Genomic DNA, 20,962 nt, shown 5'->3' with positions numbered 1-20,962 from the left:
CCTCCCTCGAGGAAGGGGGAGGTAAGGAGCCAATCATTGAGTTCATGTCAGAAATACTTCCTGTTCCCCTTACTAAGAAAACTCACTTGGTTACTGAGCTACCATGGGCTACATCCGAGCAGCGGTTCTAGGTTATATCCATACATGGTCCTTGGTTGGAGAAACAGTCTCATAGAGGACCCCCATGCCCTGATATTATTTGTCCTTCTGGAGCTCCTGTCCTCTCCCAGTCATATTAACTCCCCCTATTATCTTAAGATTCCCTGCACTCTGCTGAAGGTTTGGTTATGAGTCTCAGCATCTGCTTTGATACACTGCTAGGCAGAGTCATTCAGAGGACCGCTGTGGTAGGCTCCTGTCGTGTTACTTGTTTTCTCCTACTTCCCATGTCCACCCCATTTGTCTTTCTAAGTGAGGATTAATCATCTTAATCCGGGTCCTATTTCCTGTTTATCTTCTTTAGGTGTACATATTTTAGTATGTTTATCCTTTCTTATAGGTCTATATAAGTGAGTATATACTATGTGTGTCTTTCCGCTCCTGGGATACTTCACTCAGGATGATCTTTTCCAGATCCCACCATTTGCCTGCAAATTTTATGATTTCCTTGTTTTTAATTGCTGAGTAATACTCCATTGTGTAAAAATACCACAATTTCTGTATCCATTCATCCATTGATGGACATCTGGGTTGTTTCCAGTTTCTGGATATTACTAATAAACCTGCTACAAACATGGTTGAGCAAATGTCCTTCTTGTGTACTTCAGCTTCTTTTGGATATATGTCTAGGAGTGGTATAGCTGGATCTTGAGGAATCACTATTCCTAATTGTCTGAGAAAGTGCCAGATTGATTTCCGAAGTGGTTGTACAAATTTGCATTCCCACTAGCAATGGAGGAGGCTTCCCTTTTCTCCACAACCTCTCCAGCATGTGTTGTCACTTGAGTTTTTGATCTTAGCCACTTCTGATGGGTATAAGGTGAAATCTCAGGGTCGTTTTGATTTGCAGCTCTCTGATGGCTAAGGACATTGAGCATCTCTTCAGGTGTTTCTCTTCCATTCTATATTCCTCTACTGAGAAATCTCTGTTTAGCTCTGTGCTCCGTTTATTAATTGGATTGCTTGATTTATTGCTTTTTAATTTCTTTAGTCCTTTATATATTCTGGATATCAGCCCTCTGTCAGAAATAGGGTTGGTGAAGAGCCTTCCCCAGTCTACATGTAGGCTGTCGTTTTGTTCTGACGACAGTGTCCTTTGCTTTACAGAAGGTTTTCAGTTTCATGAGGTCCCATTTATCAATCATTGCTCTTAGAGCCTGTGCTGTTAGTGTTCTGTTCAGGAAGTAGTCTTCTGTGCCAACGAGTTCCAGGCTCTTCCCCACTTTTTCTTATAACCGATGTAGTGTATCTGGTTTTATGTGGAGGTCTTTGATCCAGTTGGATTTTAGTTTTGTGCAGGTTGATAAATATGGATCTATTTTCATTTATCTGCATGTAGACATCCAGTTGGACCAGCACGATTTGTTGAAGATGCTGTCTTTTTTCCATTGAATGCTTTTGGCTTCTTTGTCAAAAATCAAGTATTCATAGGTGTTTGGGTTTATTTCTGGGTCTTCTATTTGGTTCCATTGATCCACTGTTCTGTTTCTATACCAATACCATGCAGTTTTTATTACTATTGCTTTGTAGTATAGCTTGAGATCAGGGATGGAGATACCTCCAGATGATCTGTTGTTGTACAGGATCGTTTTGGAGATTCTGGGTTTTTTGTTTCTCCATATGAAGTTGAGAATTTTCCTTTCAAGATCTGTAAAGAACTGTGTTGGCATTTTTTTTTAAAAGGAAATTGTTTATTGAATGTCTCACCAGTAGCGTGGGAAGTAGTCTCAATCAATGGAGTAATCAAGAACACATAACAGCTCCATATAACCACACGTGTGATGACGACTTCCTAATGCTGGGTGAGAAGCTGACTAAGTGAAAAGCAAGTGCAGAGTTGTAACGGAAGGTTTTTATCAATACTCAAGGAAACAAATATATAAAATAACTAATGAAGATATTAGTTATAAATGCGCCAATAGTCATCTTAAGTAGGACATTTTTGCAGTAGTTCAATTAGCCACTGCAAGGCATTTTTTTTTTCAATGCAGTTTATTCAGGAACCTTGAACAATCCTCGGACCCTGGGGAAAGCCAGCCCACAGCTTAAATAGCCTCTGGGTAGCCAACCCAGGCTGTGTTGGCATTTTGATGGAAATTGCATTGAATCTGTAGAATGCTTCTGGTAGAATGGCCATTTTTACTATGTTAATCCTACCCATTCATGAGTATGGTAAATCTTTCCATCTTCTGATATCTTCTTGAATTTCTTTCTTCAGAGACTTGAAGTTGTCTTTCAAACAGGTCTTTCACCTGCTTGGTTAGAGTCACCCCAAGGTACTTTATATTATTAGTAGCTATTGTGAAGGGTGTTGTTTCCCTAATTTATTTCTCAGTCATTTTGTCTTGGGTGTACAGGAGGGCATCTAATATTTTTGAGTTATTTTTGTATCCAGCCACTTTGCTGAACATGTTTATCAGCTGAAGGAGTTCTCTGGTTGACTTTTGGGGGTCACTCATATATACTATCATATCATCTGTATATAGTCATACTTTGAGCTCTTCTTTTCTGATTTGTATCCCCTTGATCTCCTTTACTTTTCTTATTCCTCTAGCTAGGACTTAAAGTAATATGTTGAAGAGATATGGAGACAATGGCCAGCCTTGCTTTGTCCCTGATTTCAATGGGATTGATTTCAGTTCCTCTCCTTTTATTTTGATTTTGGCTATAGGCTTGCTGCATATTGCCTTTACTATGTTTAGGTAAGTGCCTTGTATTCCTGATCTCTCCAAGACTTTAAACATGAATGGGTATTGGATATTGCCAAATGCTTTTTCAGCATCTAAGGAGATGATCATGTGGTTTTTCTCCTTCCGTTTGTTTGTATGGTGGATTACATTGATGGATTTCCATACATTGAACTACTCCTGGAAACCTGGGATGAAGCCTACTTGGTCATAGTGGATGATATCTTTAATCTCCCATACCACCCCTCCCTCTTCTTCTCCCATGCCCCTCCCCCAGTCCACTGATAGGGGTGGTCCTCTTCTGCTTCCATCTGACCCTAGCCTATCAGGTCTCATCAGTACAGGCTGCATCATCTTCTCTGTGGCCTGGTAGGCTGCCCCCCCATCAGTGGGATGTGATCAAAGAATCAGCCAATGCAATCATGTCAGAGACAGCCCCTATTCCCAATACTAGGGAACCCACTTGGACACTGATCTGCCAAGAGCTACATCTGTGGAGGGGATCTAGGTTATTTCCTTTCAACATTTGTCAAATGCTTTTGATTTGAATACTGTCTCTCTGCCTTTAATTAGTTTGGCTAAGGTTTTGTTTATCATGTTAATTTTCTCAAAGAACCAGCTCTTGGTTTCATTGATTCTTTGAACAGTTTTATTTGTTTCTAATTGATTGATTTCAGCCCTGAGTTTTATTATTTCCAGCCGTCTATTTCTCTTGGGTGTATCTGCTTTTTTTTTTTTTTTCCCACTTAGGGCTTTCAGTCGGAACATTAAGTTGCTTGTATGAGATGTTACAAATTTCTTCTTGAAGGCACTTAGTGCTATGAATTTTCCTCTTAGCACTGCTTTTATTGTGTCCCATAATTTAGGGTATGTTGTACCTTCATTTTCATTGAATTCTAGGAAGTCTTTAATTTCTTTCTTTATTTCTTCCTTAACCCAACTGTCATTGAGTAGCAAGTTTTTCAGTTTCCATGTGTGTGTAGACTTTATGTTATTTCTATTATTGTTGAGGTCCAGCTTTAGTACAGGGTGGTCAGATAGAATACAGGGGATTATTTCAATCTTCTTGTATCTGGTGAGGCTTACTTTGTGACCAAGTATATGGTCTATTTTGGAGAAGGTTCGATGAGTTGCTGAAAAGAAGGTATACTTTGTTGAGTTTGGGTAAAAAGTTCTGTAGACATCTCTTAGGTCCATTTGAATTAGGGCCTCTGTAAGTGCCTTAATTTCCCTATTTGACTTCTGACTAGATGATCTGTCCTTTGGTGAGAATGGGGTGTTAAAGTTTCCCACTCTTCAGGTGTTAGGATTGATGTGTGATTTAAGTTTTAATGTTTTTTTGTTTTTGTTTTTGTTTTGTTTTTTGTTTTTTTTGTAAATGTAGGCGCTCTTGTATTTGGGGCATAGATGTTCAGAATTGTGATGTCTTCTTGGTGGATTTTTCCTTTGATGAGAATGTAGTGCCCCTCATTATCTTTTTTGATTAATTTTGGTTGAAAGTCTATTTTATTAGATATTAAGATTGCTACCCCAGCTTGTTTTCTGGGTCCATTTGCTTGAAATACATTTTTCCAGCCCTTTACTCTGAGGTAGTGTCTGTTAGTCTGTGTCTTTTTATTGGTGAGTTGAGTCCATTGATGTTGATAGATAATAGTGACCAATGACTTTTATGGTGGAGTTGGTGGTCTTACTGTGATTCATTGCTTGTTTTGTTTTAATTTTTGTAGGACATTATCTGTATCCTATGTTTTCTTGGGTATAGTTGTTTTCGTTGGACTGGAGTTTTCCTTCTAGTATCTTCTTTAGGGCTGGTTTGCTGTGTAGCAATTGCCTAAATTTAGTTTTATCATGAAATATTTTGTTTTCTCCATCTATGTTGTTTGAAAGCTTTGGTGGGTATAGTAAGCTGGATTGGCATCTGTGGTCCCTTTAATTCTGCATGACATCTGCCCAGGCCCTTTTGGCTCTCATAGTTTCTGATGAGAAGTCTGGTGTGATTTTGATAGGTCTACCCTTATATGTTACTTGGCCTTTTTCCCTTGCTGTTTTAATATCTTTTCTTTGTTCTGTATATTTAGTGTTTCGACAATGATGTAACGTGAGGTTTTTCTTTTCTGGTCCAATTTGTTTGGTGTTCTGTAGGCCTCTTGTATAGGCCTCTTGTATGTTTATGGATATCTCTTTCTTAAAGTTAGGGGAATTTTCTTCTATGATTTTCTTGAAGATATTTTCTAGACCTTGGAGACCAGAATCTTCTTTTTCATGAATTCCTATCATTCTTAGATTTCACTTTTTCATGGCGTCTTTGATTTTTTGGATGTTTTGTGTTTGGGACTTTTCCGATTTTACTTTTTCTTTGAGAGAAGTATCAATTTCTGCAAGTGTATCTTCAGTACCAGAGATTTTCTCTTCCATCTCTTGTATTCTGTTGGTGATGCTTACTTTTGTGGTTCCTGATCTTTTCTCTAAGTTCTCCAGCTCCAGGGCTTTCTCTATTTGTGTTTTCTTTGTTGATTCTAATTCTATTTTTATGTCTCGCACCATTTCCTTCATCTGTTTGAATATGGCTTCCTGTCTCTATATGATGGCCTCTATTTTTTTTGTTGTTGTTCGTTTCTTCTCTATATGCCCCTAATTTTGCCTCTACTTGTCCTTCTATTTGTTTGGCTATATTTGCCTGTGTTTCTTTGAGAACTTTGTTCTGTTCCTCTTTCTTTGCCTCCACCTGGGATGTCAATTCTTTGAGAGATTTGTTCATTTCCTCTTTAACTGTCTGGATTTGCTTGGCTATTTCTCTGAGAGATTTGTTTGTTTCCTCTTTGACTCTAATAACTGGATAAGCATACGTTTAAGGTCATTTTCCTGTTTTTCTGATGAATTGGAGCATCCAGTGATTTAGGGGTTGCCGGTGAATCCATGACTTCCTGATTTTTTTGGGGTGTGTTCTTTTGCTAACCTCTGGCTATTTGCTTAACCATAAACTTCACTGTTTGTTTTTGGGTTCTGCAGTTCAGATTGGTACCATCTTTCTCTGGCATCTGGAGAATTCTTCAGGGAGATGAGAGAGGTCCAATGGTTTCAGCATTTGCCGTTTGCATTGGTGCTTCAGGTGTACCTGTGGGAGGAAAGTCCGAAGGTGCAGAAGGACAAATGTGAGCAAGAGTGTGTGTGTGGGTGGAAGTTTACCTTGAAGGACAGGGTGCTAGAGAATGTAAAGGCCTTCATTGTGAGGGAGGGGCGCCTTGCGATCACCAAAGGGGTCGTGGACGCTGAAGTTATTGCAAGCGCTGGTGATGATTGTGTGTGCAAATTCCCTGAGAATGTCGATGGCCTACAGTTTACTGGTATCCATCTCTAATTGAGCTCTAGGAGTTCTTTGCCTAAACTCTGCTAGTAGCTCCACAGAGCTAGGGCTTCCTTGTCCCAAGAAACCCTCTGTTTCCCACAGTGGATGTGTGGGTGGGAGATTTCTGCTATCTGGCTACTAGCTTAGAAGCACCCTGGATCTGGGGCTCTGTAGACACTTGAGGGTGCATTCATTCTCTAGAAGCTCAAATCGTAAAGCACAGGGGTTCTTCCTGTTCTTTACTGGCAGATTTGGACCTGCCGACTCAAATGGGCGCTCAGACATCTCAGTGGTATTGCAGCAGCTGTACCCGGGAATCCAGTTGTGGCTGCAGGACTGGCGTGTCTAGGTATCTGCCAGAAGTATTATATAGCCACTACCCTGCTTGGCGCTTGGTGCCCCTGGGCAGTTTTGCTGTTCCATTGGACTTTGGTGGCTGCACAGCCACTGAGGGACTGAGCAGTTTGTACAGTCAGGCTCTGTGGAGTTGGTAAGGCTGGCCACTCCAGGCATGGGGTCCAGGCAGGATTATACCACAGATCTCGGGCTCTGGATGCAGGTGATTGATGCTGGCTGCTGAGGCTGCAATGCTAGTATTCCTGACTCTGCTGTCTTGGTTATCAGGCAGCAAGATCTGTGCCACTGGCGCTGTGGCTCTGCTTCTCCACGGGGGAGGGAGACCTGAAGAAAGAAAGTGCCCCTCTCCGTTCACAGAGAAGTCTGTGTCTGACCTGAATCAAAAAGTTCTCTGCTCCTGTGATGTCCCCCTCCTTTAGGAAGCCACACTGTCAATTTTCTGATTCCAGTGGCCCCTCCACTCACTAATTTCGTAGTTTCAAATCCTCTGCCTTTCAGAAATGGTGTGCGCGATTGCTGCCATCATGAATTTCTCCCTTCTTCTTGTAAGATTTGATTTCACGTGCTTGGGTGTTTTGCCTGTATGCATGTCTGTACCACATGGATGCAATGACCCCCTCAGATCAAAGTTATGGGTGGTAGCTGCTATGTTTGCTTGGATTCGATTCTGAGTGAGCCTTCTCTCCCCCAGCTAAAGCTTCCTCTTCTTCTTCTCTTCTTCTTCTTCTTCTTCTTCTTCTTCTTCTTCTTCTTCTTCTTCTTCTTCTTCTTCTTCTTCTTCTTCTTCTTCTTCTCCTCCTCCTCCTCCTCCTCCTCCTCCTCCTCCTCCTCCTCCTCCTCCTCCTCTTCTTCTTCTTCTTCTTCTTCTTCTTCTTCTCTTTCTCCTTCTCCCTCTCCTTCTTCTTCCTCTAAAATATGTGTTCTGTACCTTAAACTTCAGTCTTCAGGCTTGTATGGTAAGTGCTTTCAGTTCCTTACTTAGCTATTTTTCCAGACCCAGAGAGAAGATTTTTACTTCAAGGTTAACTCAAGCTTCATGTTTTTTTTTTTAATTTAGTTGTATTTATTTCATCATTGATTTTTGTGACACCAGGAATCAAACCAGGACCTTTTACAAGACAGTCGAATACCCTAACAGCTAAGGAGCATCCTAGCCCTACTTGCTCCCTTTTATAATTAAGAAACAAATGGTAATTGTGAGATGAGCATGGGACATATTACAAGTTAGTGATCAGCATGGAAACATAGAATGAGCGATTGTTTCCCCTGGAAAGAGAAAAGGAAGAAGAGAAAGTTTGTGGCAATATGTGAGGGACAAGTCATCGATTATGGATTGAGCTGTTTGTAGTTCCTATGTTTATTCAATTCTGAGTCCCCATGGCAGAAATCTATCACATTTATTTACCTGAAGCTTCAGTGTGTTTACTTTCCTTGTACTTTCCCCATACTTCACTTCTGACAGACACTCATTCAATACCACTACTCAGTATCAATAATGAAATAAACACTCAATAAATGTCTTTTAAAAATGTATATATTTAACAAATGGAAGCTTTTCCCCATCTCCATGAAGATTCTTGTGCTTGTGTTTCTAAATGTTTCTTTGATTTTAGTTAAGAGAAAAGCCACCAGATGGCAACCTCATCTGCATTTGAAGCACAATGTGCTATGCAATCCTTGGTAGCTCATTACTGGTCCCTTGAGGAGAGATATTCCCTGATTAGTGGTTGATTTCTATAGCAATCCTAGTAAATGGAAACCTGGAAGTCACTTGAGAGTGATTGTTGGAAGGTGGAGGAGAGACCCAGTTAGCACATGTTACCAGAGATGAAATACTAAACGTATCTCTTATTAATACTGAAAGCAAAAATACAGTTTCTATATCACTATTGCCCTCTAAGTACATCTCTAACTTGAAGCTAAAATAAACCAAATTTATTTCTACTGTGTCTGAGGCTGCAGACAGTATTATTTCTTCATGGGTCACCAGTTATTTTGGCTGCTTCCTGAACTTAATGGTATTGTGCAGGTAAAATGGCTCTCTGCTTAAAAAACAAACTGTCTTCCTCACTTCTGATCTTGACAAATATGAAGAGAATACTGCTGGGTATATTTAATGTGTCCCTTGTTTTCTTTTTATAAACAACTTACCCTCAGGTACTAATTAGGTAGATGATAATATATATATATATATAATCAAAATACTGCTGTGTTTTTCCACGCAAATAAACTTGTGGTCAAGGTAAACGTTGTTGCAGGGCTACTTATATATGAGCTGCATATTACTAAATGTATGTACAGTAGTAAATATTTCAGAAAAATAAAAAATAATGGGCTTGTTGGCATTTATTCCTTAGTAGCTATAGTTTGAATGATATCCTGTATTTCATTAATCCATTTCTAAAGCTAAGAGTAGTGGCACAAACATGTAATACTAGCTCTTGGAAGGTGGAGACAGGAGAATTAAAAATTCAAGTTCTTACTACTTTCCTGCATAGCAAGTTGGGGATTATTGTACAACGTGAAACTCAAGTCACAAGCTTAAGTATCATAAGTAGGAAACTCTGTACATTTTCTAAGAATTTGTGTAAATAGAAAATAGAGGTTTTTTTTTTTTTCAGGTTCCCAAGTATTTTACAATAATTTCACTAAGATATGCATTGTGTGTCATGATTCATTCATTTGCTGTGTGTCAGGTTTTGGGGAGGGAGATAAGAATCGAGGGTTTGACATTGAGTCAGGCTGTCCTTCAGGCAGAAGAGTTATTAGTGTGGCAGCTGTGCTAAAGAAACTTCAGTGCTGCTTAGAGTGAGGTGTCCACAGTTAAAAGTTTCTGGTGGATGGGGAGGTAATACATGACCTGTGCTATGGAACCTCAGGCAGGATTCCTGGATTCCTGTCAGAAAGCAGGGAGGAATAGAGAGGATTTTGTTCTTCTTGATAGCTGTGAGGGGAGAAAGGCTACAAGAGATGGATGTTGCCTCTCAGCTATTTTGTGAGTTTTGTTTTGTTTTCTGAGTCAGTATGAATTTTTATTAACACACATTTGTCAAAGTCTGTACAAACCAAAACATTTGTATGTTTTTAAATGCCAATTATTATAAATATGCAAAGAAATGGAAGGTGTTACAAAAAGTTATTCCATTTCGTGGTAAAATGCTGACATGATTTTCTTTTAAAAATCAACATTTCAAGACTGAGGTTTTCTCTTTATCTTTCGGGAGCACATGGTAGTGTATATGTGGGTTTGCTGAATATTAGAAAAGGTTATATAAAACTAAATAAGGATTTATATGTTGTCACACTTCACATCCATAATTTTTCAGTCTTAATTTTTTGTTTAAGAAACAATGACTGTCATTGTCTACTATCTTCTCTCCACAGCCAACTCAAATGCATCTGAAAAAAATATTGTATGATAGTTCATCTTTACCTAAAAGTTTCTCATTCAAAAACCTACAAAGTGATTTAGCAGGGCGGTTTTCCCCACTTAGAAGAGAAAATCATATTTCCCCCTACAGTGATACATAAGCAACACGGTCCCTTGCATCTCCTGTCAGAAAGTACCACTCATGTCTGTGTTTCTCTTCTGCTGGGTGCACGAGTCTCTTCAGAGAACACCATCACAAACTCCAGGGCAATTGAGCAAGTGGACGTGACTGTTCCAATGCTGGTGGACTGTGGCACAAACGTCACCTGCATTCATGATCGGCTCTAACTCCAACACTGCAGCTCCACACTAACCTCTTCCTTTCCACATGCCTGTTGTGTCAAGGTGGAAGAAGGGCACACTCAGAATGCCCAGCTGCTCTCAGGAGTGCTTGTTTCCTAAACATTCCCATTAAGAACAGGGAAACTGGATGGACATTAGAAGAGGGGGAAGACAGGAAACAGGACAGGAGCCTACCACAGAGGGCCTCTGGAAAGCTCTACCCAGCAGTGTATCAAAGCAGATGCAGAGACTCAAAGCCAAACTTTGCTCAGAGTACAGGGAATCTTAGGAAAGAAGGAAGAGATTGTAAGACCTGGAGAGGACTGATGCTCCACAAGGAGAGCAACAGAACCAAAAATATCTGGGCACAGTGGTATTTTCGGAGACTGATAATCCAACCAAGGACCATTCATGGAGACAACCTAGATGTACCATGGCACCTCAGTGTCCAAGTGGATTCCCTAGTGAGTGGAACAGGGACTGTCTCTGACATGAACTCAGTTGGTGTGCTCTTTGATCACCTCCCCCTGAGCGGGGAGCAGCCTTACCAGGCCACAGAGGAAGACAATGCAGCCAGTCCTGATGAGACCTGATAGACTAGGTTCAGATGATGGAAGGGGAGGAGGACCTCCCCTATCAGTGGACTTGGGGAGGGGCTTGGGTGGAGGAGAAGGTGGCAGTGGGAGATGAGGGCCAGGAGGCTACAGCTGAGATACGAAGTGAGTAAACTGTAAAAAAAAAAAAAAAAAAAAACAGAAAGCACACAGGTTGGAATGAGAGGAGGGAAGGACATAGCCTGCAACTAAGCAACCCTTACCAACCATGGAAAACACAGTAGTTCAAATCTCATCCCACTTGAATCTGCTCTTGTTGAAAAACGAAATCAGTGTATTCTGATAACAACACAGTATGACAGCAAGAAACAGGTGTTTTTAAAAAAAGTAGTGGCAGTGGGATATTTAAAATTATGTGAAAGAAGAACAGGTAGATAGAGAAGCGAAGTATCCAGTACAACCCGGACAACCGTTCTTTCTGCCCTTACTTAAAGACAGGCTGGTCAAATCTCTGCAACCTTCCTTAAGTATCTCCTCAAACAATCTTCCACGGGATCCTCCAAAAGGCACTTGGCTCCACACTTATAACTCCAACATTTACCTTAGCGTCAAGACCCTAAGGTAACAGGAAAGGAAAGGTTGGATTCTAGTAAACAGGACAAAATGCTTTTTTATTCGAAGAGGCATTGCTTTCACAAGAAGAAATAGCTAGGCAACCATCATTCCTTTATCAAGAAAGGGTTTCCTTTAAAACAGCAACAACAACTAAGAGGTTTATTGGCGAGAGCAAGTCCCTCTCAATGCACAAAGTCTCAGGGTGGCAATTTTCAAGGTCCGGATGGTGGCAGTGATCCAGAGACCAGCCAGGCTGGCAACCCTGACCTGGAAGCATGGGTTGTTGTTCCTGGGAGCCCTCTTGTGGCCTTCATGAAGATTTGATGGTGCCTGACTTCTCAGACTTTTTACTCTTGGACAAAGCAGCTGCCTGTTTCAGAAGCTCTCAGGTTTAGGGCCTACAGTTGCTCTGTGACCTCCTTTTGGGTCTTCTCCATTTGGTGCATTCTGGCCCGGCATCTAAGACTCCTGGCACTGAAAATCAGCCTTTCGATCTGTAACCTCTCTTTCTCTAAATTCACTTGATTTTTCTGATGCAACACCTCCTTCAGGGTGGCCACCTCTTCTCTCAGCTGGGCAATGATGACAAAGCGGTCATTGCCGCTGAATCCAGAGCCAGCTCTGGGGAAAAGCTGGTTCCATTAGTCGTGATTGACTTAAACTTGTACTTTTTTTTTTTCCTTTGGGACTTCATTATGAATTGAAGATGTAGAAAGTGTTTGCTGGCTGTTGTAATGGCTGCCACCACTCAGGTGGCCGTATTGCTTTTTCTCCTGGTGACTGGCTTGAGAAGAGCTGCTCGAGTGCTTCTGCTGTTCTTTGGTCTTCTGAAGGATGTGCTTGCACGCACTTGCACGGCCATGTATACACCCAGCACAGTAGTTTCCCAGCTACCTTCCTTCAATCATCCATCCTGTCAGGTGCACACCGCTGCTTGCACTGTGCACAAAAATACAGGGGTCCATACTCCTCTGAATTCGTGCATTGATGTTTATTTCCAATAAATGCTGCAATTATGTTGCAATACTGACAAGGCTCGGACGTTTCACACAGCTGCATATTCTGAACACACTTCTTGCTTATCACATTGGTTTTACTCTACTGCTGGTATCCAGTCCTGCAGTAGGTACACATCACAGCAAGGTGAGCAGTTCAGAACGCCTTGCCCAGCTGCTACCCCTGAGATAGCTCTTTGAAGAGGCAGCACTGGTGACACTTGCAGGTGTAGAGTGCTACCACATCTGACACGGGCCAGGTGTAGCCTGTTTTGTTTGTTTGTCTTTGAGACAGGATGTCTCTGTATAGCCTTGGCTGTCTAAAACTCACTCTGTAGACCAGGCTGGCCTTGAGCTCACAGATCTGCCTGCCTCTCCCTCCCAAGTGCTGGGATTAATGAGTGCACCAGTATGGGTTCTGACAATGTATATAATTCAATGCATTTTAGTACATTTAAGTTCACTCATTAGTTATTAATTAATATAGCTAAAGGCCAGCAAGTTGGCACAATTGATAATGGCATTTGCCACCAAGCCCAATGATCTGAGTTTAATCCATGGAACCCATGGCAGAAGAAGAGAACCAGTTCCTAAAATTTGCCCTTTGATCTCTATATGTATGTATGCATGGACGTGATGTGGACTCATTCTCTCTTTTCATTAAATAAATTGAATGTTACGACTGGGCTTCACATGCTTTTCCTCATTATATACCGTTCTCAGTAGCTCATCTATTTTTAGCTCCTTATGTACCTGCTATAAACTGTTCTCATTTTTTTTCAATTTGTGAATTAGACAGAATATGGACTCACACCACAGTGAGTGTTGAAATTTTAACTTCTCAAATAAAATCAACAAATTTATTTTAGTTAGGGTTTCTATTGCTGTGAAAAGACACCATGACCACAGCAACTCTTAGAAAGGAAAACATTTAATTGGGGCTGGCTTACTGTTTCAGAGGTTCAGTCCATTGTAATGGTAATCATGGCAGTGTGCAAGCAGACATGATACTGGAGAAGGAGGTGTGGGTTCTACATCCAGATATGCAGGCAGCAGAAGAAACTGTGTGCCGCACTGGGCACAGCTTGAGTATAGGAGACTTCAAAACCCACCACCACAGTGACACACTTCCTCCAACAAGGTCACATCTACTCCAACAAGGCCATACTTCCTAATAGTACCACTCCCTATGGGCTAAAGAGTCAATCACAGGAGACTATGGGAGCAAACCTATTCACACCAACACAAAGTCTAACTGCCAATGTTGCCCATGTTATTGGAGAGAGTAAATATTAATTTAATACATATCTATTACTGACATTACATGAAACCATTTCATAGCACAAAAAAATGTATTGGAAGGAATTACAAAGTAATTAGAAAAAATGATTCATGTATGAATAGTAGATTAATTATAATGGATTAGTGGAAGCCAAGTGCTATTCATCAGGAAAATAGAAGAGGGGCTGGAAAGATGGCTCAGCAATTAAGAGGCCTGTCTGCTCTTCCAGAGATTTTGAGTTCAATTCTGAGCAACTCTACATGGTAGCTCAAAACTGTCTTTACTGGGACCTGATGCCCACTTCTGGCATGCAGATATACATGCAGATAGGGCACTCATACACAAAATAAAATTTTTTTAAAAGTTTAAAAGAAAAAGGAAATAGAAGAATAAGAGCTATCAAGATGGTATAGTGGATAAGAGAACTTGTTGCCAAGTCTGTGGCCTTAGTTCAGCCCTGAAGTTCACATGGTTGAAGGAGAAAACTGAGTTTAGCAAACTGTCCTCTAACTTCACTTTCGTGCTGTGGCACGTTAATGCATGCAAGCATGAACACAATGCACTCACATGCATCCACTCATATGAACACAAGCACCCACACAAATACATAAATAAATAAAATATAAAAAAAGAAAAGAAAAAAGGATGGTTCAAAAGACATTTTGATCACTAACACTACCATTCCTACAAGCTGGAAGTGTCATCATGTCTGGGAGACATCAAAAGAAGGAACTTAGCTGAGCATGAGGGATCATGCTTATAATCCTAGCACTCAGAAAGCAGGGGCAGGAAGATCACAAGCTTGAAGCCAGTCTAGTCTATAAAGAAGGTTCTAGGACATACAAGGTTACATAGGAATGTACTTTCTAAACAAAAACAAAAACTCCCTAAAACAAACAACTCCCCTCAGCACTTGGGAGGTTGAGATAGATTAGATGTTTAATGTGGTTGTTGGTCATGCAAGTTCAAGACCAGCTTGGGTAACATCTGACTGTTTCAAAAAAAGTTGAGGATTCCAATCACTCAAGAAATAATGTCAGCAACTGACAAATGGGAATTCATGAAATTAAAAAGCTTTTGAATAACAATGGGAATTGAGTACAGTAACAGACTATAGAATGAAAAACAATCTTCGCTAACTCTACTTCTGACAGAATTGGTATCTAGAATACACTGAGAGACCAAAAAAGATTAAAAATTAGCAGATATTATTAATTAAGGCCTGAACTATGTGGGTGGAGAAGTCTAGCAATGCCCTGAGGGGAAGGACCGCCTTACTGCATTCTTTCCCCACCCACTAGAGATACAGTTGCTAGGAAACTGGCCGGTCCCCCTAGGAAGGGACACCAGGTCATTATGGTCTGGGGACCTTCCTATAGCCAATCAATTCAAAATGTAGCATTTTGACCAATAGATACTTGCCAGGCAGGAATTGCCCCTGCTTTGGGCATGCTGGGAGGGACCAGACTCTATCACCCAACTAACCTGGGCCCGGGGCGCTCAACTCCCACTGCTTCATCGGTGGGGCTGTGTAGGCCCAAGCTGCAGCTTGTAATTTACAATAAAAAGAACCTCATGTATTTACAGCAGAGTCTGTTTATTTCTGTTTTTTTGGGGGTTCGTGAACTGGGCAGAACAATACAAAGAACTCAAAAAGCTAATAAATCAAATACTACCATCAATAAGTAGATTAGTAATGTGGGCACATAGTTCTCAAAAGATAAAGTACACACTTCCTCCAACAAGGCCACACCTACTCCAACAAGGCCATACTTCCTAATAGCAGCCAATAAACATGAAAAAAAGCTCAACCTAGGTAACCATCAGAAAAAAAAAATCAAGTGAAAACTGTTTCAAGGGTTAAGTGATATGAATCTGCAGGTGAGAGCACTTGCTGTGTACTAAGCTTGAGGACTTGACTTTAATCCCCAGAACATAAGATAGGAGGACAAAACCAACTCCGGCAAAGCTGTCTTCTGACTTCCACATATGTGCTATTGCACATATGAATCTGCATTCACAGGTCCATCATACATCTACACAATTGTAGCAAAAAGCCTATGTAGGTATTCCATCTCACCCCAATCAGGATGGCAGTTATTAAGAAAACAAATAACAACAAATTCTGACAAAGACATGTATGTACAGAAATCATTGTGGAGGTTCCTAAAAAAATTGAAAAGAAATCTACTGTATGTACCAATTTTACCATTCCTGGGTATTTACTCAATGGACACAAAGTCAATGTATTGCAAAGATAATTGTCTTAGTCACTGTTCTGTTGCTGTGCTGAGACACCATGATCAAGGCAAAAGGAATTTAATTTGGGACTTGCTTACAGTTTCAGAGGTTTGTCATCATGGCAGGCAGTATGGCAGCATGCAGGCAGACATGGTGCTGGAGAAGTAGTTAAGAGCTACATTCTTTGCTTTTCATGTTTGTATTCCTTTTTTATTAAATTTTTGCTTTTTAATATTAAATACAGTTTATTCATTTTCTATCCCAGCTGTAGCCCCCTCCCTCTCTCATTCCCTCCCAATTCTACCCTCCCTCCCTCATCTCCTCCCATGTCCCTCTCTAAGTCCACGGATAGGGGAGGTCCTCTTCCCCTTACATTTGACCCTAGCTTATCAGGTCACATCAGGACTGGCTGCATTGTCTTCCTCTGTGGCCTGGCAAGGTTGCTCCCCACTCAGGGGAAAAGTGCTACCTTCTGATCCTCAGGCAGGGAGAGAGAGAGAGAGAGAGAGAGAGAGAGAGAGAGAGAGAGAGATACCATACACAAATAGATAAATTGGGCCTGGCATTGGCTTTTGGAACCTCAAAGCCCTGAAGTGACACAATTCCCCCAACAAGGCCACACCTCCAAAGCCTTCTCAATTAATGCCATTCCCTGATACTAAGCATTCAAATATGGGGCTTATTGAAGCCACCACAATGACAAATCAATGTTTATGGTAGTACAATGTGCAACAGATAAATTATGGAACCAAACTAAGGGTCCGAAAACAGTGTAATGGTATATACACTTGATGGAATCATATTTAATTTAGCAGCAAAGAAGAATGAAATAATGTCCTTTGTAATATGAATGAAAGTGCCCAGAAAGAAACTACAATTACGACTAACAAAGTATTGTGGACTTGTTGGAGGTACCCTGCTGGTTGAGGTTGCAGTTCTTGCATGGACCAGATAGCAGTTATGAGCTCAGCACTAAAGGCTGAACTCACTCTGCTGGGCAGAGTCCCCTGCTTTCTGCCTGACTACATCTGGAGAGTGCTCTTATGATGATTGTATAATGCAAATCAAGCATCCTTGAAGTGCCTAGTTTCAACCAATTATGTTCACCTATTCTTGGAGTGCCCCACCCACTCCCCTAGGGGTATAAATTCTTTGTTGTCTGGAAGTAAAGTTGAAGTAGCCATCTGCTGTTCCAGGGGTGTGTGATCTCTGTGTAGTTCTCACCAGCCATTCCAGGTAAGCTTCTGGTCTCCAGCCCCTCCTGACTTTGTGGGCTGCTGCAAGGCAGCTCCCAGGCAAGACTGGAACTTCTGTGGACTGATTAGAACTTCAATGATATGGAGAAGCTGGAATGATGCAGCTTCTCCATATCATTGAAATCAAATTATTATGGACTGCTGTTATTTCCCTTAATAGCCATTTATTGCCTACTTCTGTAAGTGAAATAACATCTTTGTGACTATCATGTTATCCTTGTGACCACTATGTGAAAATTTGGGGGAGTACATTAGCTTAACAGACCACTAGCATCCACCAGGCCTAACACTAAGAATGTCATCAGACAGCTTCTGGGGCCTATAGCAGAGGTCTGCTCTCTTTGCTTAGTTTGAACCCACTTATCTGATATTCTCATCAATTCTTATTGAATTGCATGACATTTTTCATCTTAAAAGTGTTGGTTTATTACTTTCTTTGTTCTATTAAAATTAAAAATGTCACAGAAATGGGAACAGGAACTGTCTCTGACATGAAGTGATTGACTGACTCTTTGATCACTTCCCCCTGAAAGGGGGGGGGGCAGCCTTAACAAGCCACAGAGAAAAACAGTGCAGCCACTCCTGATGAGACTTGATGAACTGGGATCAGAGGGAGGGAGGGGAGGACCGCCCCTATTGGTGGACTTGGGGAGGGACATGGGTGGAGAAGGGGAAGGCAGGGTAGGGTTACGGGGGAGGAGGGAAGGAGATACGAGGGGGGGGTGCAGAGTGAATAAATTGTAATTAATAAAAATTTTAAAAAAGTCATGAATCCACTACCACATTGGAACAGAGAATTTGGGGAACCTAAATCTGGACTCATAGGCCACAAATACTTAGATTTGGCTCCAAAGTAAAGTAACTATAAAAAAAGATTTATTTATTTTGGGTTTTTATATGTATAACTGTTTTATCTGCATGTATTTATGTGCACCATTTATATGCTTGATACCCATGGAGACTAGCTTGTTAGTCATATTATGGGTGCTCAGTCCTCTGTAAGAGCAAAAAGAGCTCATAAGCCATCTTTCCAACTTTGGTCTTCCTTATTATAGAAAAAAATTGTAGCCACTACCTTATAGCGGAGACTTTAGGCATCCATTAAGAAGTAAAACGATTTGATATGAATAAGCGCTGTGGTTAAATTATTGTCACTGGTGTTAGAATGGCACAGAGTAAAATCCTTGGTGGACTACAACATAGAACTACTTTGTACCCATTTCATCGATGTTTTCCCCTTCAGTGTGAGAACATATTTCACAGTGAAGCCTGTGGCAAGTTCCTGATGCTTCACCATGAACTGTGTAATTTGTGAAGTATTTCTTTAGATACGATGCTATTTACATAAATTTTACCTGAAAAGGGGCAAATATCTTTTCTGAATAACTTCCCCATTGATCCATAGAATCACTTAGAGTTATCATGAATCGTGAAGAAGGTATCCTGAATTTTGTTCTGCTTCTCTCTCACTCTTTCTTCTTTTCTTTTTTCCTTGCTCCATTTCTTCCTTCCTTTCTTTTTTTGTGACAGGATTTCTCTCTGTAGCTCTGGCTGTCCTGGAACTCATTTTGTGGAACGAGATGGCCTCAAATTCACAAAGATTTGGCTAGCAATGCCACCTGAGTGCTGAGATTCAGGGCGTGTGTCACCACAACTGGCTTTGTACTGCTTTTTTATATTGAGGTATCCTAGCTTGGGAAGACAATACTGAATGGAAGAAAAAGAAAAAAAAAAAAAGGAAAGGAAATGACTACTCCTTGATACGGTAGAGGAGAAAGTTTATTGTAGATAAAAGGGAGAGCATATTCAGAGGCAAAGACATCTGAGAAAGTCCAGATTAAACATGTCCAGACTGAGACAGGCCATGTGAGGAGAGAGAGGTGGGGAGAGGGGAGAGTGAGACCAAGAGGCCAAGAAGGTAAAGGGTAGACAAAAAGGCCAGGTAACCAAAATTTTTTGATTATACAGGGAAAGGCAGCTGAGAGAAGCTTTCCCCTAGGCTGGAGAACTTTAAAGTAGGGTTTGGGATGTGCCAGCCATACCCTGAAACAGGTAAGGACTGAGGAACGCTGGGAGAACCTGGTCACCAGGCTTTGTTAATGGGCACTTCCGTTAGCCATTTGTCTTGGATTTGAGACCTAACAAAAACCAATGTGTAAGAAGAATCTAAGATAGACTCATTAGTATTTTTTTTTTTTTTAGATACCCCATGGAACTCATATCTGGTACTGCTCAGTGTGGTCAAGAACCTGAAATTAGATAGGTAGCCCATGGAACAAGGGGAAAACCAAATGCTACTTTTCTCCTGAAGGAACATATCAATAAAATGATTCCTAATGACATTCTGCTATATTCATAGAGCCTGCAGAGGTCTAAGCCAGACAGGGTCCCATTGCTGAGAGAAGAAGTAGATACATACCCCATTCTTAATTCACAAGCTATTTCCAATTGATATTTCCTCACAAAGGAAAAATTAGGTTTCTCCAATGGAGCCTCACTGGGGATACAAATGATAGGAAAGGCCAGGACTTACACCCAACAAGAGATGGAGGTTTATTTAAAGGTTTGTTCTTGTTTTCTTTTATTTTTTTTTTCTTTCTTTATTGATTTACTTATTTATTTTTGTATCATAATGCTTTGTCTGGGCACTTTACTACCTTGTAGGTCTTTTAAAAAACCTTTTCCAATTTTGTCTTTTTATGATACTAGTATGTCCCATCCTCAATCCCCGTCTCCCATCCCCCTTCTTCTCAGAGAAGAGGAGGCCCCCAAGGAGTTCCAGCCCACCCTGGCATCTCAAGTCACAGCAGAGCTAAAGGTATCCTCTCCCACTGAGGCTTGACAAGACATCCCAGCTAGGGGAATGGGATCCAAAGGCAGGTCCCAGAGTCAGAGACAGCCCCTACCCCTGTGGCTAGGGGACTCAAATGTTGATCAAGTTGCTCTTCTGCTACGTAGGTTTAGGGGACCTAGGTGTAGCCCATGCATGCTCTTTCATGGTTGGTTCAGTCTCTGTGAATCCTATGCCATGCTACAGTCCACAGGCCCAAAGAAGCCAAGGAGTCCCCAAGGGAGGGATGCTTGAATCTAGAAAAGGAAAGAAAATAGACATCTGAAATAGATGGAGGGAGGGAACTGGACTGGAGAGGAGTTGAGGAGAGGAGCAGGGTTGGAGATTAGTGTGGGACAGCAGGTGTGGGAGAGAGAACAAAAATCAGAGGAGGGGTGGCACCTCTGGGGACAACGGAGGAGGCTCCAGGGAGTCTATGGGGGTAACCCAAGATGACACTCCTAGTAGTGGGGGTTAAGGTGCCTGAGGTTGATACCTACTGTAGTCTGATGGGACTTACAGGTTTGAAACTTAACAAACCCTTACTATATGGCACTGTGATTGAAATAAACCCCTTTCTTCCCAAGTTGCTTGTGTTCACAGTGTGTCATCACAGCAAAATAAACCTTTCATTCATTTATTTATTTATTTTTCAGACAGGGTCTTTTGTATTCTCAGTTGGTCTCAAACTTTCTGTGGAGTAAGAGATAACGTCGAAATTCAGCTCTCTTACTGTGTCTTTCAGAAGCGTAGATTGCAGGTGTTTGCCAGCATGCTTGCTTATGTAGTGTTGAGGCTGGAACCCAGTGGCTGTTGCTTACTAGGCAAGCATTTTACCAGTTTAACTACATCACTAGCTCAATGCAGTGTTTTCAAATAACCAGAGGACAACAAAAGTGCTATCAAATAATTTAAATTTTTTCACGTA

The 20,962-nt window shown here is 41.1% G+C and overlaps 1 pseudogene; it reads right to left on the bottom strand.

Annotated features, from left to right (window-relative positions):
• Window positions 1–11,740: 11,740 nt before the first annotated feature.
• LOC110542013 (protein FAM76A-like) lies at window positions 11,741–15,226 on the bottom strand (annotated as a pseudogene).
• Between the last annotated feature and the right edge of the window lie 5,736 nt (window positions 15,227–20,962).

This window comes from Meriones unguiculatus, chromosome X (genome assembly GCF_030254825.1).
Source record: "Meriones unguiculatus strain TT.TT164.6M chromosome X, Bangor_MerUng_6.1, whole genome shotgun sequence".
Taxonomy (NCBI): Eukaryota; Metazoa; Chordata; class Mammalia; order Rodentia; family Muridae; genus Meriones; species Meriones unguiculatus.
Note: the sequence above shows the minus strand (reverse complement) of the source record. Positions and strands in the feature narration are given on the sequence as shown.